Raw genomic sequence first — 10,177 nt, 5'->3', positions numbered from 1 at the left:
AAGTTAATAAGCATATTCGTTATTTTATGACCCAACACTTCCCCGTTTAGGTGCAAACCCAAGAGAATTGGGAACGTATGTCTACGTCAAAGCACGAGCATGAATGTTCGTAGCAGCCCCCAACCCAGACGGCCGTTAGTGGATGAATGGATCAACAAATGCGGTCTACCAGTGTTACTCACCAGAGAAGGGGGGAGCACTGACACAGGCCACATGGATGGGCCTTAACAACATCATGCTGAAGAGAAGAATCCAGCTGCAAATCCCTAGACGTGGGGGCAGTTCCCTGGTTGCTCAGTCCGTAAAGAATCTGCCTTCCATGCAGAAGACCCAGGTTCGATCTCTGGGTCGGGAAGATGCCCTGGAGAAGAGAATGGCAACCCACTCCAGTCTTCTTGCCTGGAAAATCCCATGGACAGAGGAGCCTGGAGGGCTACGGTGCATGGGGTCGCAAGAGTTTGACGCAACTTAGTGACTAAACCACCCCCTAGAGGTGGGAGGTAGACTAGAGATTGAAGGCGGGGCAGAGTCCTGGAGGGATTGGAGGGCGACAGCTCAAGAGTGCGGGGCTCCTTTTTGGGGTGATGAAAATATTCTAAAATTGATTGTGGTAATCATTGCACAACTAAATATACTAAAACCCTTTGAATTATACACTTTAAATGGGTGGATTGTATGGCATGTAAGCTATATTTCAATAAAACTACTTTTAAAAATGTAGGGTTAGGGACTTCCCTGGCGGTCCACTGGTTAAGCGTCCGCCTGCCAATGCAGGGGGCACACTTTGGATCCTTGGTCTGGGAGGGTCCCACATGCCAGGGGGCGACTAAGAAGGTGCACCAGAGTGACTGAGGCCTGCTCTGCAACGGAAGAAGCCACTGCAATCGAGAAGCCCAAGCATCACAACTGGAGCTGTGGGCAGCCCGTGGGCAGCAATGAAGACCCAGCACAGTCAAAAAATGAATAAATAAAATACAGGGTTAGTATTTATCGGAAAATTCTGGCCGTCTTTTCATGCCCAGCTAACACTTTTTCACAGGCAGGACTGAGTGCATGCTAAGTTGCTTCAGTCGTATCTGACTCTTTGAGGCCCCATGGACTGTAGCCTGCCAGGCTCCCCTGTCCATAGCATTTTCCAGGCAAGAATATTGGAGTGGGTTGCCATTTCCTTCTCCAGGGGATCTTCCCGATCCATCTCTCACATCTCCTGCATTGACAGGCGGGTTCTTTACCACAAGAGCCACCTGGGAAGCCAGGCCTAGAGTCTGTCAACCTGAGGGTGATGGTAACGCCCTGGCACTGTTAGGCCCTGTGCCCCGTGCACGATGTTTATCACTCTCTTTAATCCTTAAAACCATCTGTGAGGTAGTACCTTCCTGGTTTTGTAAATCTGGAAGCGGAAGTTCAGAGAGGTCACAGCTGGGGTCACACAGCTAGGAGTCCCTCCACCCCCACCCTCCTAAGGTTCCTGCTGCACGACTGTTGGTGAGACACAGGCCGGCTTCTGTGGGCACCTCCCCTCACCCTATCAGAGCCTCCTGCGAGCCAAGCGCAGCTGGAATGGTCTCCCAGGGGCAAATGGTCTCCCTGGGACGAATGGTCTCCCTGGGATGAATGGTCTCCCTGGATGAATGGTCTCCCTGGGACGAATGGTCTCCCTGGGACGAATGGTCTCCCAGGGACGAATGGTCTCCCTGGATGAATGGTCTCCCTGGGATGAATGGTCTCCCTGGGATGGACATGGAGGGCTGGGTTCTGCGGTTCTGCTGCTGAGCACCTTCCCTCCTGGCATGGACCACCACCTCCCCTTGACAGAGAGCCCTCCATACAAGAAAGCTCAGACCAGAGCCCCTGATTTCACACTGACCCCAAGACGGTGTGTTACGAGTCACATTTTCTAGAAAACCTGGGCTTCCCAGGTGGCTCAGTGGAAAAGAATCCGCCTGCCAACGCAGGAAATGGAGGAGATGCGGCTTCCATCCTTGGGTCGGGAAGATCCCCTGGAGGATGAGGAAACGGCAACCCCACTCCAGTATTCTTCCCTGGAGAATTCCATGGACAGAGGAGCCTGGCGGGCTATGGTCCATGGGAATCACGAAGAGTCAGACACGACTGAACGCGGCACGGCTTCGGCTGTAGGAAAGGAAACAGGCTCTGCGGAGAGTAGGATCATGACAGAGGACAGGTTAGTGTGGGGTGATGTGCCCTCCGCCACAGGCAGGCAGGGCTCACGTTTGTCAGGATGGGTCCCCTGACTCACGTCAGAAACGTCAGGGGGCAGGAGCCCAGCCCAAACCCACTGAGTCAGTCTCGAGGGGATGGGGGTGCGGTTCCACAAATGTGTATTTGCTGAGCCCCTTGGGGATTTCAGGGGGTGTTGGCTGCAAAGAGGAGGCCTGTGCCCTTAACTCTGAGCCCTGGTCTTACCAGGGCTTCCTGCAGTTATCATTCTATGGACTCTTGATGTGAAGTGTTGGGCGGTGAAGTCGCTCAGTCGTGTCTGACTCTTTGCGACCCCATGGACTGTAGCCTACCAGGCTCCTCCATCCATGGGATTTTCCAGGCAAGAGTACTGGAGTGGGTTGCCATTGCCTTCTCCAGGGGAATGTTCCTGATCCAGGGATCGAACCCTGGTCTCCCGCATTGCAGGCAGACGCTTTATCGTCTGAGCCATCACGGAAGCCCTGTGTTGGCCAGACCTGACCGTAAATTGGGCCCAGCAGCGTAGTCCCTGTGCAGCTCTGTTGGCTCAGGTCAGAGAGGTGCAAATGGCCAGAGTCCTCTGTGCGAAAGTCCTCCTCTGGGTACCATTGGCAACGAAGGCTTTTGGGAACCTTGGAGGTGAAGGTTGCTGGGTCTTCTGTTCTGTTTTCCCCATGGGAGGAGCTTCTAGCCAACAGGGTCCCTCTCGGCTGTGATCTGGTGTGCTGGCAGACCTGGAGTGGACCTGGAGCCCTGGGGCCATTTGCTGAGGCAGAGACACTGCTGTCTAAGGTGTGGGCGTGTGTGCAGACCACCTGTGGCCCCAAGTCCGGGTCTCTGGGGTCTCTCCACAGTGACTCTGGCGGGGGTGGTAGTGCTGGTGCAGAAGAGGCTCAGGTCCTGAAGTGACAAGGTCCCCAGCCCTGGGGTGCAGGGTGCAGTCGCCACCCAGCCTCCAGATGGTGGATCAAAGTCCCAACTTTGGCTCCAGTTGAGGGGCAGTTGTAGGATGGTGATAGCGCCTACCTGGTTCAGTTCAGTTCAGTTTAGTCACTCAGTCGTGTCTGACTCGTGTCTGACTCTCTGCGACCCCGTGGACTGCAGCACACCAGGCCTCCCAATCCATTACCAACTCCCGGAGTTTACCCAAACTCATGTCCATGGTGCCATCCAACCATCTCATCCTCTGTCGTCCCCTTCTCCTCCCACCTTCAATCTTTTCCCAGCACCAGGGTCTTTTCAAATGAGTCAGCTCTTTGCATCAATCAGGTTGCCTAAGTATTGGAGTTTCAGCTTCAACATCAGTCCTTCCAATGAACAACCAGGACTGATTTCCTACAGGATGGACTGGTTGGATCTCCTTGCAGTCCAAGGGATTCTCAAGAGTCTTCTCCACCACCACAGTTCAAAAGCATCAATTCTTCTGCACTCAGCTTTCTTTACAGTCTAACTCTCATATTCATACGTGACTACTGGAAAAACCATAGCCTTGACTAGACGGACCTTTGTTGGCAAAGTGATGTCTCTGCTAAACCATGCCGTGGAGGGCCACCTACCTGGTGGTGGCCCGTTAAAGCCTGGTGGCAGGATCCAGGGAGCAGGGCTCAGGGCGATGACAGTTGGCCTCTGGCAAGGACAGTTCAGAGCTTTGACCTGGGCCCCAGGGGCAGGGCTGGGAGCGAGGACAGTGTGTCTCGGCAGTGATGGCTCAGACTGTCGATCGGGGACCGAGGCGTGGGGCCTGGGGCGGTAGCAGGGCGCGGCTGGGAATGGTCAGGTGTGACCCGGGACCCAGAGGCTGACTTGTATGTACTGGCACAAGGCTTGGGCAGAGACTGAGAGCAGGGCTCCAGGCCGCCGTGGCTCCCGTCCTGCGTTTGGTGAGCACTCGAGCTCTTGTCTCGAGCATGGGGTGACACATGAAACACTTCCTGTTCTTGTCCGTGTGACCATCCCAGTTTTTGAGCTCTGCAGGGTTTTGCCTGCTTTGTCATTGTATTCCAGAGCTTTCCTGAGCTAGTCGGTTTGCAGTTGTTTACTGTTTTTATGAAGAGATAAACACTGGGGCCTCCTAGCCCTCCCTCTTGCTGATGTCACCGCCTTCTCACATGTTGAGCTTTCAGAACTGAGAAGGCTGGGGTCCCACTCCAGAGGGTCTGACTGAACTGGCCTGGAGTGTGCCGAGATCCTCGGGGTCCTAAAGCTCCCAGGTGACTCTGACGTTCAGCAAACTTCCTTCTCGGAGTCTCCTGGCTACAGGACCAAACTCTTTTAACTTCTCCCAGCTGGAACATTCTAGATTTTCAAACCTATAACTGCAGTAGTCTGGGAAGGCAGGACAGAGAGCGCCAATTGCTATACCGCTGTACAAGTTTATGCTGCCTAAGTATTTTTTAAATATAGTACCAATCCACGTGGCACGCAGATGGATCCAAAGCACAAATGTTTTAGCGTTCGGTTCCGTCAGTGGGGTTAAATAGGGTGGTCAGATTAGAACAGGTGCTCAGTACACTTTAGTTCTTTTCACGCATCTCCTTGGAAACAAGCTGCACCAGTGAGTGTCCCGAGTGTTGTGGTTGGTGGCTGAAAAATATGAACCGAATCTCTGATTGTAGGGGACTTTGCGATGACCTTGAGACACTTCTATCTGTGAACACTAGATGGCACACGAGGCCCACCCAACTGAGAATGCTGACTTAGATCAGGAGGCTACCGTGGAAATCAGGCAACCGTGTTGGTTTTTGTGTGTGTGTGTGTGTGTGTTTCTTTTTTTCAGATGTTAGTAGGATCCAGACAAGGCAAAAAACTGCTCTGTGTGTTGCTTCTGGGATAAAGTTAGACTTCATATTCTCCTGTGAGCCCCTAGATCTCCTTTGGTGAGAAACACAGGCAGATAAACTTTAGTTCATGGTGAGGGCTGCTAGAGAAGGGACCTGGCCAGGTGTGGCGCCCTCCGAGGTGGGGGTGAGAGGAGGGGCCTGTGATAAGAGGCAGGAACTGCCTGGTCTCTGCCAACAGACAAGCTGTAAACAGAGGTCGATATTTGGGACTTGTTTTGAGAAGGAAAGAATCTTTCATGCACCGGCTCACAGGTTTTAATTTCCATCACCACTGGCGGCTGGTAGACAGGTCTTGACATGCAGGCAAACAGAGCAAGGGTCCTTTGAAGGAGTTTAAACTGACCACCCACACAAAGGAAAGGGGGGTTGGTGACTCCTGTGTCTCCTCTTCTGCCAGATGCTTCTCGAATTAGAAATCGGTCCCTTCGGTGGAGAGCTGGAAAGGAGCCATTTCTCCCAGAGCAGGGGAGGGCTGCCCGTCTGCTGTTACAGGCCCACGTTTGATCTGAGGACAGAGCTTCAAAGTGGAATGAAAACAACGCCAGGGTGCCCTTGAACTGCTGAATCTGCAGGTGGCCGACAGGTTCCAGACCCCGCAAGGCCGGGCATGGGATGTGACCCAGCACAGCGTGGCCTAGTGACTGTGCAGTGGGGGTGGGGTGTGGCGGGGGAGGGGATGTCTCATTTGAAATGAGCTCTTTGGTTTGCTGGACTTTCCCAGGGTACCCATGACCTGTCCTTCCATCAAGACGAATCCAACTTGCAGACCAGGGGAGCTCCGATCGTCATGGTTTCTGCCTTCTCCTCTTTCCCTTCCACTCCCCTTGCTATTTATACATATCCCAGCCTTGTGCTTCCCAGGTGGTTCTGATGGTAAAGAATTTGCCCGCAATGCAGGAGTCCCGGGTTCAATCCCTGGGTCGGGAAGATCCCCTGGAGAAGGGAATGGCTACCCACTCCGGTATTCTTGCCTGGAGAATCCCCATGGACAGAGGAGCCTGGTGGGCTGCAGTCCATGGGGTCACAAAGAGTTGGACAGGACTGAGTGATTAACACACACAGACTTGTCTTGGATGGGTGTTTGCTTTCTCTTGGGCATTTCGCCTAGAGCATGCTAGCATGACCTGGTGAGGCCTTTACTGTGGTATTGAAGCTTTCTCCCTTAATTGGAAGAGTGGAGAAAACTATAGATGACTGTGTCTCTGATTGGAGTTTCCTTACCAGAGGTAGCTGGCTATTTGGAAAACCGATACTGCACCCAGTGTTCAGGTTGGGATGACAAGCGCTGGTTTGTGATTGTTGTGGTTCATCCTTCAGGCCAGGGAGCCCCACTGCAGCGCAGCTTGGGAGCCGTGGTTCACATGGACACAGCCATCAGCAGAAATTGTATGGAAGAAGAAATATTCTGTCTGTAGAAGGCAGCATCTCGCATACTAGTAGGAGTGAAATATTGGCAGTGAGCAGCTGTTGGAATCTATCATCTTTTATAGTTTCCTTGTTGGCAGGAATCTATGGGGGAGGCTTCTGCCACCAGAAATGTCCCTGAGGAAGCTAAAGAAGCCCTTTCAGCATCTTTTACTGGGGTCGCTTGCCTTAGGACCCTGGTTCTTAAAAGGTGATCTGCAGACCAACAGCATCAAGGAGCTTTTGAGAAATTCAGTCTCAGATCCTGCCCTGGACCTGCTGAGAGTTAGAGAAGCAGTTCCTCAAAGTGTGGCTGGGGACGTCCCTGGGGGTCCGGTGGTTAAGACTCTGGGTTCCCAACACAGGGGACCTGGGTTCGATTCCTGGTCAGGGAACTAGACCCTACATGCCACAACCCAGTACCCGCAGAGCCAAATAAATAAATACATTAAAAAAAAAAACAACAACAACACAAACAGAACAAAAACAGAAGTGTGGCTGTCTGCAGACTTCAGGCCATTTTGGTAGAGAATTCCCAGTCTTCTGGACCAGTCGGCCTGACCATCAGCAGATATTTGGCACAGCTAGGGGATGCCCATCCTTGACATGAGGCTGCTGTTGGAGTCACTCACCTACAGACAGTGAGGCAGGGCCCAGGGACTCTGCTGGGAGGACCCTGGAGGCCAGATTCTTGGTGATTATCACAGTTTTGCCCCTTTGAGTTTGAGGGATGGAAGTTCTCAAATACCTGTGAAGTGCCAGGGGAGGTGGCCTGATAGAAGCCACCCAGCTCCTCACCCACACCCCTTGCTGGGAGCAGCTGGGCAATCAGCCTCGGAATCCCAGTCTCCCTTACTTTTCTGAGGCTCGTGTTCACAGGGGAAGAATAGATCCCAGTGCAGCAGTGTGCTTCTGAATTCGCTGAGCCACTGTGATGCCTAGGGGCTGTGGGGCTTGGACTAGAAGAGTCCGGGGATTTTTCAGACTGGGCTATGCCATTAACTTAGGAGTTCCAGGGAGTGCATGCTTCCTAGGGGCCAGCACTGCACCAGACAGGTGCCACGTGTGAATGGATTTCTTCCCCACTGGGTACTGTTCTTTCGATACTCGGGGAAAGCCCAGCCCAGGGGAGCAGGAGGCGAAGTCCCTTCCGGGTAGCCCTTATACCCATCCAGCTTCTTTCTGGCCATTTCCACGAGCTACTTTCTGATTCCCTTCAGCACTAAGGTCGACTTTCCTTGGGGTCTTAAAGACCAAGGTGATGGTGGTCATGGGGGTGGATGTGGTCCTCACGTGTCAGAGGCCACCCATGGGTTCTGGGATGGAAAGACCTCAGAAGTGGAGGAGATTTCGGGAGAGATAGGATGCGGGTAGGACCAGTCAGCTGCCCCCTAAATGCCGGCCTTGGTGCCCTGCAGGTTCTGACATGCTCCACACTCAGATCCGAGACAGGTTGATTTCACAGCATTGTTCTCATCCATTAGTTCATATTGTGCAGAACGGGGGTTGCGGCAGTGCCTGCCATCCCTTCCTTTGTTTATAGAAGTATTTTCCTTTGTGGGGGGGAAGAAAAGAGCGGACTCCCTTTCAAGGGACTTTAAAACTGAGTTTTGTCTTCTCTTTCTATTACTGTCAAACAAAAGTCACCTTAGAACTCTGGATCGCATGGGGCCCGTCCCTGGCAGGAAGCAAGGCCTTCCCCCGTGAATGGATAACTTACAGTAAGTTCTCAGCAGACCAAAAAAAATGCCTTTTATCATGCTCTGTTTTTTTTTCCTCCCACTGTTTTATTTCACTTACAGCATCACTCAGGCCCAAATGGTATTTGTCAGAAGTAATTGGCAAACGCTGGAGGCAGTGTTCGAGGCTGCCTGAATGGAAAATCTCAAAGCCCGTTGTCCATGTTGAAAGTACATATTACATTTGATCTTTTTTAATGATTTCTGCAGACATGATGCGCGTCTGCATTCTTTAGCCTTATAACCCTTTATATTTGAGGGAGAAAAAAAAAAAAGTCCCAGCAGGAAGTAGCCCTTCACAGCTAATTTACAGTGTGCCCAAGAAGTAACCACAACACATGGGAAGTCATTTTAAAAACATGACCATGATTTATTTTTATTAGCCATCTAATAAACTTGAACTGGTTTGTGAGTCCTTAGACATTGAATTATGACTTCAAGGTTCGCATTTCATGTCTCTTCCTACTAGGATGTTTATTCCTCTGGGTGAAAATATGCCTGAGGATAGTGGTGGCTGTCAGTATGCAGGAATGCCCTCTCTTGAGTGCTCATTGGTGGCTATGTGTTTTTCTGGTACAGGGCATCTTGTAACCAGCAAATGAGAATCATCTCATCACATTGGGGCCCAGAGAGCAGAAGCAAACCATCTGAGGGCCCGGAAATGAATGTTCACCAGCTCCCAAACTGTAAGTCTTCACACTGTATTAGACAGGCCCCCTTAGGTACACAGCAGAGTGTAAACGCCATCGTTTGGTGGCTTTTTAAGGTCGCACATGCATGCTAAGTTGCTTCATTTGTGTCCGACTCTTTGCGACCCCATGGACTGTAGCCCGCCAGGCTCCTCTGTCCATGGGATTCTCCAGGCAAGAACGCTGGAGTGGGTTGCCATGCCCTCCTGCAGGGGATCTTCCTCATCCAGGGATCAAACCCAAACTCTGATGTCTCCTGCATTGGCAGACGGGTTGTTTACTGCTAGCTCCTGGTGGCTCAGATGGTAAAGCATCTGCCTGCAATGCGGGATACCCAGGTTTGATCCCCGGGTTGGGAAGATCCCCTGGAGAAGGAAATGGCAACCCACTCCAGTATTCTTGCCTAGAAAATTCCATGGATGGAGGAGCCTGGTGGGCTACAGTCCATGGGGTTGTAAAGAGTCGGACACAAATGAGTGATTTCACTTCACTTCCACCTTCAGGTCAGTTCAGTTGCTCAGTCGTGTCCGACTCTTTGCGACCCCATGGACTGCAGCATGCCTGGCTTCCCTGTCCATCACCATCTCCCAGAGCTTGCTCAAACTCATGTCCATCGAGTCAGTGATGCCATCCAATCACCTCATCCTCTGTTGTCCCCTTCTTCTCCTGCCTTCAATCTTTCCCAGCATCCAGGGCTTTTCCAATGAGTCAGTCTTTGCATCAGGTGGCCAAAGTACTGGAGTTTCAGCTTCAGCATCAGTCCTTCCAATGGAAGTCCCAAATTGAGGTATAACTGATAATTAAACATTGTATACATTTAAGATGTAAACGATGATTGGATGTACATTATGAAAGAATCACACAATCAAGCTAATTAACATACCCATGACCTCATGTAGTTACCATCTTTTTTAAAATTAAAATTATTATTATTTTTGGTGGTGAGGACACCTAAGATCCACCCTCTTAGCAAATTTCAAGAACATCGTATGGTATTGTCACAGTGTTAGACATTAGATCTCCAGAACTTACCTTGTATCATCACTTTTTTTTTTTATTGTGGTAAAAACATAACATACAATTTACCATCTTAACCATTTTTAAAATGTATGGGCAGTAGTGTTAACTATATTCACCGTGTCTTGCAACAGATTCCTAGAACCTTTTCATTTTGCAAACCTGAAGCTCTGTACCCACTGAATCATGCCTCCCTTTCCCCTCTCCCCTCTGTCTCTGGAACCAGCATTCTGCTTTTGTTTCTAAGATTTTGATTCCTTTAGATACTGCACATAAATAGAATCAT

This window comes from Bos indicus x Bos taurus, chromosome 1 (genome assembly GCF_003369695.1).
Source record: "Bos indicus x Bos taurus breed Angus x Brahman F1 hybrid chromosome 1, Bos_hybrid_MaternalHap_v2.0, whole genome shotgun sequence".
NCBI classification, from domain to species: domain Eukaryota; kingdom Metazoa; phylum Chordata; class Mammalia; order Artiodactyla; family Bovidae; genus Bos; species Bos indicus x Bos taurus.
The sequence above is the reverse complement of the archived record's forward strand: the minus strand, read 5'-3'. Positions refer to the sequence as shown.